Source organism: Berghia stephanieae, chromosome 3 (assembly GCF_034508935.2).
Source record: "Berghia stephanieae isolate SIO BIC M18660-M18661 chromosome 3, UCSD_Bste_1.3, whole genome shotgun sequence".
In the NCBI taxonomy this organism is placed as follows: Eukaryota; Metazoa; Mollusca; class Gastropoda; order Nudibranchia; family Aeolidiidae; genus Berghia; species Berghia stephanieae.
In genome coordinates, this window is record NC_088362.1 from 77,587,108 (window position 1) to 77,593,973 (window position 6,866).

The window sequence follows — 6,866 nt, forward strand, 5'->3', positions numbered from 1 at the left end:
CGGGGTACCTATCTTGTATGCATATTGCAGTGGTTTCTACGCCATTGTGCGTAGACGTACGTGCGCGCGCGACGGGGTGCGAGAAAGAAACTGGAAATGTTTAGAATCCGTAGCCGTCAGACCATAAATAATACGAGTCTGAATTTTTACCAAAATCAAATCCGTTTATTCAGATTTATGTACGCAATTTTAAAGGAAAATGTGTGGAAAACTGTCAATTCTACGAATGTTTTAATAAATGGACCGAATATTTACCATGTCGAAAATTCGGGGTGAAATTTGATGTCCTCTTTATATCTCCTCGTTTGCTTTATGACTATGTGTAGCCTTTTCCCAGGTGACCCAATTGATTTTCTAATTTTTCTTAAATAGTGATTCGACCCCATACATTTTTAATTGACTCTTTTTAACTCTGATTCTGTGCAAAACCGTGGACAACTCTTAAAGGCTCCATACACGCGCACGGTTTTGATAGGCGTCCGAACCACGATCAGGCAAACCGGGGTGAAAACGCAATGTGTGTGGCCAAATACCTGGCCGATAAACCTAGGTACGGTCCATCGCTCGCAAAGCCCGCTTTGCTTAATATTTTTCGAGGCGATCGGCAATCGGGGGCGTGGCAGTATAAAAAATTGGACAATTTTTTTTCGGATTTTCGCTGTTTTGACGTCAGATTCATGATCAGCGTCGAATTTACAATAGGTTTGATACCAAGAACTATGTTTTTACTCCAAAAATTGATGAAATTAGAAATAAATTTTAATTAATATTGAGGCTATTTGGCCGACAGAACAGGGCCCCTCCCTGTTTTGTGATGGATCAAGTGGTATGACTCTCGCTTTCGGATCGGAAGGTTCAGGTTTCGAGACCCGCTCTGAGTGGTGCAGAGTTGAGTCCTTGGAAAATGCTCTTAACTCACATTCTCTCACCGTACTCAGGTGTGAAATGAGTACATGACCGTTCGCTGTCTTTGTTGGGAAAAAAATGTCCCATCGCCTGACAGGCGTCATGTCTTGTCTTTCAAGTTTAATATTGCTGTTGCCTTGGGACCCCTTGTAAGCGATTTGAGCACGTGGATATTGCGCCAAATAAATGCTGTGTTATTATTTTTTTAAAATAATATTTTTATAAATGTTGCGCCAGGAAGAGGTAGATGGCAAAAGTTTCGTTCATACAAAATAAAAAATAGTTTTCATGATTTTCAATGTAATGATATAATAATATGCCAGTTCTTTTTTTTTTTTTTTTCCTCCTCACCCGTTGTCGCGACATGACGGTCGACCTTGACACAGACATTTGGGATTGGCAGATGCCAAAAAGCCTTGATGACAGGGGTGGGCATTGTAACCCTGAATTATAATCTACAAACAACGCCCCCCCCCCCCCCAACTCCCCCCCTAAAAAAAAAAGAGCTGTGTGCGTGTGTGGGGTGGCGGTGGTGGTTGGGGGGGGGGGGGTGCGAATGCGAGTAGTCCCGAGGAGTACCCGTTTAACCTGCCACGGGAACACTGTCGATTGGTTTTATAAATAATAATAATAATAATAATAATAATAATAATAATAATAATAATAATAATAATAATAATAATAATAATAATAATAATAATAATAATAATAATAATAATAATAATAATAATAATAATGACGATAAATAACAAATCTTTATTGTCCACAAAATGGAAAAATTTCCGTGGTCTACGTTGCTTTTAAACTTAAATCGGATTGTAATGTATGGATGTTATGCGTATTGGAAAAATACTCACGACATCTCCATCGGGGTATAACATATTAACACACAAAACTGCAAACGCGAACGTTCATTGTCTGATTGATATAACTTAGTGATAAGTTAATTATAAAATGCTGTCTAAAAGCAATAACAACGGGTTGACTAACGTCAAATTCATTCCTTCTATTGATGCTCTGTGTTAAATTAAAATACTCACAAAGTCCGCCAGCCAGAAATATCACTCCAGCCCAAAGATCTACAGGAACCTTGAACGTTATAGTCTGATATATTTTAATGAGAACTAATCATAAAAATGGGTGTCTAAAAACAATAACAATGAGATGAGTGACGTCAATTTGGTTCCTTTTATAAATATCCAAGAACTTTACTCACTCCATCCGCTCTCTCCTCCTTCAATACATATGAATCTATTCTCTCATCACTTTTTTGTGCGGCTATGCATGTGATCTTGTGAAATGACACTCGCCTTGGATCGGACGGTACTGGATTCGAGTCCCGCTCTGAGTGGCGCATAATTGAGTCCTTGGAAAAGGCTCTTTACTCGCATTCTCTCACCTTGTTCACTATTAAAATGAGTACCTCGCTGTTTACAGCGTCGTCTCTGTCGGGAAACAATTGCAATATCGCTTAACAGTCATGTCTCGTCTAACATGTTTTTATGTTGACCAAAGACCCTTATAAAGTGATTTGAGCACCTTTATTGAATATAGCGGTATATATAGCGCAAGTAAATTTTTCTCTCTTTCTCTTTCTTTCTCTCCTCTCTCTCTCTCTCTCTCTCTCTCTCTCTCTCTCTCTCGACATGTTAGATTATTATAGCTATTGCTACATATGATGCGAATATCTTGGACGGTTATTGATGCTATGAGTTTAGGTAAAATGCTTACAACATCCACCAGTCGGAAATAACGTACCGTCACACAAAACTACGAGTAACCTTGAACGTTAAAAGTCTGATTGATATAACTTAGTGAGAACTAATTACCAAAATGACTGCCTTAATACAATAACAAAGAGTGGAATAATGTCAATTTCGTTCCTTCAACAGTCTAATTGATATAATTTAGTGAGAAGTAATCACTATTGTGCGCAAGACGAAAGATAGAATAACAGACAGTAACTGGGATCGTAGCCTCACTATTAATTAAAATTTATTTCTAATTGCACCAATTTTTGGAGTAAACACACAGTTCTTAGTATCAAACATATTGTAAATTTGACGCTGATCACGGATCCGACGTGAAAACAGCGAAAATCCGAAAAAAAATTGTCCACTTTTTTATACTGCCATGCCCCCGATCGCCGATCGCCTCAAAAAAATATCTCCCCGTATGTGGGCAAAAATCATCTGCGATAAATGCAGGGATCGGGTCACAGCGATAGGTCATCCGTCCCGCTATAAGCGGATGTCGGCGTCTATGGGGGGCTTTATAGATCATGTTTGACATCATTGTTGTAGTCCATTGGATTCAAGTCAGGACTCACTGGAGGCCGTTTATCTTCAGAAATAAATCACGTGGTTTCTGCTTTCTGTTAGGATTTTTAAAATAACAAACATTCCAGACCCCTTCCGGATCAGTCATTTGCTTTTTAACAAGACGTGGCAACTGCCCCCATATTATATAACACTACACTGATGAAAACAAGACACAAGATTGGAAACTTTCGATATCGTGATTTTTACACGACTTTGGTATAATCGACATTGTTTCTAAACCAACAGAGGAAACTTGGCGAGTATTTATTCAACGTCTTGTTCTTGTTGCGTGTAGAATTTCCAAGTGTTTATAATTTTTGCTTCGTATTGAAATAGCGTCATACTTTTTTCAATATGTTAAGAAGGCAAGGGAGACTTGGGACACATTATCTTGCCTCCCTAACTCATGTCTTATTACTTCATTGCACCATTGCAAATATGATTGATGCTTGTAGCTAAGTTTATGTGTTTCTTTATTTTCATGTTTCAAGACATATTCACATTTAGACAAGGAATTATTCATTTCTTGGCTTTTTATCAATTCAGTATGCTTCATGAGTATTGGAGGTGGATGTTGAAGTTGGAGACATGTCTTAAAGCATTTTCGACGCACAGTGCGTAGTTTTGGACGTTTGGCATAGAAAATAGCAGTGGTCAATATTTCAACAACAACAAAAAATAATAATAATAACACAGGAAACTGAAAATGGAACAAAAACAAAGAAGCGAGAGATGACTGTCTCTGAGAGTTCTTTAACCAACCGCCATTTTGTATTTAATAGACTAAATATTGGAGATTCATCAAAATTTATTTTGTTGTTGTTGTTATTACTTTTTAAGTCGTTTTTTATTGCGAAGTTTTGACACAGACGAAAGTTGTCGGTTTCAATTTCAACGAAACGGGTCTCACAAACCACCACCCCCTCCCTCAAAAAAAAAAAGAAAAAAAGAAAAAAAGAAAGAGAAAAACACAAAAACTGGACATTCCATGGCTGCTAATGAAAAACAAAACAGAAAAAAAGTTCGACAATTGATCTATTGAACAAGGCCAAAACTAAAACTATGGTGGACAATATTCTGTGGATTTACAAAGAAAAGACTAGTTTCACGTGACATACGGCTAGTGAAGAAAAACAATGTGGAAGATGAAAATGACCTTCAAGGAAAGTTCTTATAATGATACGCCATATAATAACATGCGTTTAAAAAAAACCCACAGACATAAGCCATTTTCCTATCACCAATGTTCGATTTATAAATCATAACCCCAAATGTAAAGGCAAGCCGTTCTGAAGATATCGGATTTCTAAAAATTACATTGGAAAGTTCAAACTTACAGTAGAATTAGTCACTGAATATTTGTGGTACTGATAATCTAATAATTGTTTGTTTCAAACTTGAATTCATAAAAATAATTACGTATTTGAAACTAAAAATAATATAATATAAGCAATCCATTTTCTCTTTGGTCTTCAATTATTTAAATGATATTTCAAAAAGAGTTTGCAGTGACTGTCCCAAGTCTCCCAGTCTGTCTCAAATCTTCCTGGTTCGCGTCCATGTTCCCCTGACTTGTATCAAATTGAGACTCAAATAAACTATCAAATTATTTATTTTAAATGTCTAAATTTTTGAAAATTTACGTTTTCATGAACGGTGAGTAAAAATGGAAATTATTGGTTTTAAAAGAAAGCCTTGGGAGCTATACAAATGTACAAGTTCATTATTGTCCCACGTCTCCCACTCTAACTATATATATATATATATATATATATATATATAATATATATATATATATATGTATATATATATATATATATATATATATATATATATATATATATATATATATATATGTATATATATATATATATATATATATATATATATATATATATATATATATATATGTGTGTGTGTGTGTGTGTGTGTGTAATAGTGGAGATGCAATAATAATTGCGGGGAAATAAAATCTATTACGAACAGGCACTCTCCTACTTTAATCATCATACTCCTGTGAGAAATTTATAGACCGAGACATCAACGACCAAAATCGGTTCGATAAGAAAGTATGTAGGTGCGTGCAAATAAATCTGGCAACATGGCGGCCAGATGGCAATTCCCGACCTCGAATTATGATCGATCCTTATTCCATAGCAGATTAAATTTTTTATAAATAATCATTTGAGTAAACGGGTGATAGAATTGCACTTAATTTAGAAAAGGTTTGTAAGTTAGTCGTATAGAAAGAAGGATATTGACGTCACTCAACTCTTTGTTATTGTTTTAGCCAGCTATTTGTTTTGAGTAGTTCTCACTAAATTGTATCAATAAGACTATAAACGTTTAAAGTTACAGATAGTGGTGGTACGTTATATCTGGCTGGTGGATGATATGAGTTTTTAATTAAACGCAATACATCAATATCTTGTATTAAAATAATAGTTTTATAATTTTTAAAAATTTGCCAGTAATCCCGTGCTTATTGGCAACATTTTACATGGGTCGCACGGAACATTTTTGACATCATCCCTATTTTAAAAAAAACAAACATATATAATATATACAAGGGCGGGCTGAAAAATAAGTACCGTGCTGTTATAACTTTTTTGTTTTCAAAAGCACCTACACATATAAAAATGAAAAAAAAAGCTTAAAATCTCAGCTACGTACCGTAATATTTATTTTCTCCACATGGTCGCAATCACGAGCAACACAGCTGCCAACGCCGAACTAGTTGGCGCATGCCGTCAGCGTAGAATCCCGGTGATTTTGATCGGTACCATTGACGAACATCTGCCCCTAACTCCAAATCACGGTTGTAACGGTTTCCTTTCAGATACTACTTGAGCTGGGGTGGGGGGGGGGGGGGCAGAAATTATAGTCATATGGGGCAAGATCTGGACTATATGCAGAGTGATGTATGGCCGAAAGTTTGGACCGAGATGGCTTTGAGGATTAGTGTGTGGTCGCGCCTTGTCATGCTACATGCTGCAATATCTCTGCCACCTTGAACATGCGCGAGTCTATTTTTGAGGGATTTTAGAGTTGAAACATATTGTTCAGAGTTCACTGTTTGCCCTTGTTCAAGAAAGTCTATATGAACTATGCCTTTCATGCCCCATAAAATGGTAAACAAGACCTTTCTCTCAGAGACAATGATTTCATTTCCTTGGGTTTGAAGAAGATTTCAGCCATTGACTGCACTTTGGTTTCCGGTTCGTAGTGGTGGACCCAGATCCATCACTCGACACAATATTCTGCTTACTTGTCATATCATTCAAATTTTGGGTACAAATGTCTTTTCTCTGCGCTTTCATTTTTGGAGTCAGCTGTCTTCGGACCCATCGTGCAGAGACTTTTCTGTAACCAATGAGGGATGTCATGATATGGTGTACTCATTATTTTGAAATCCCAACTTCATCAGTGATATGCTTTTGGGGTTTTATTTGCTATTGTTTTACCCTTCGATTCGCCCATATCATACGGTCAACTGATTACTCGTATCGGATGCAGAAAGGCCAACCTGCAGAAAGGCCTGCCTGATCGCTTACGATCAAACACTTTTGTCTCTGTTGGGACATCTACTTTGAAAATTCTAACCCACCTTCGAACAGTGCCCTCAGTAATACACATATC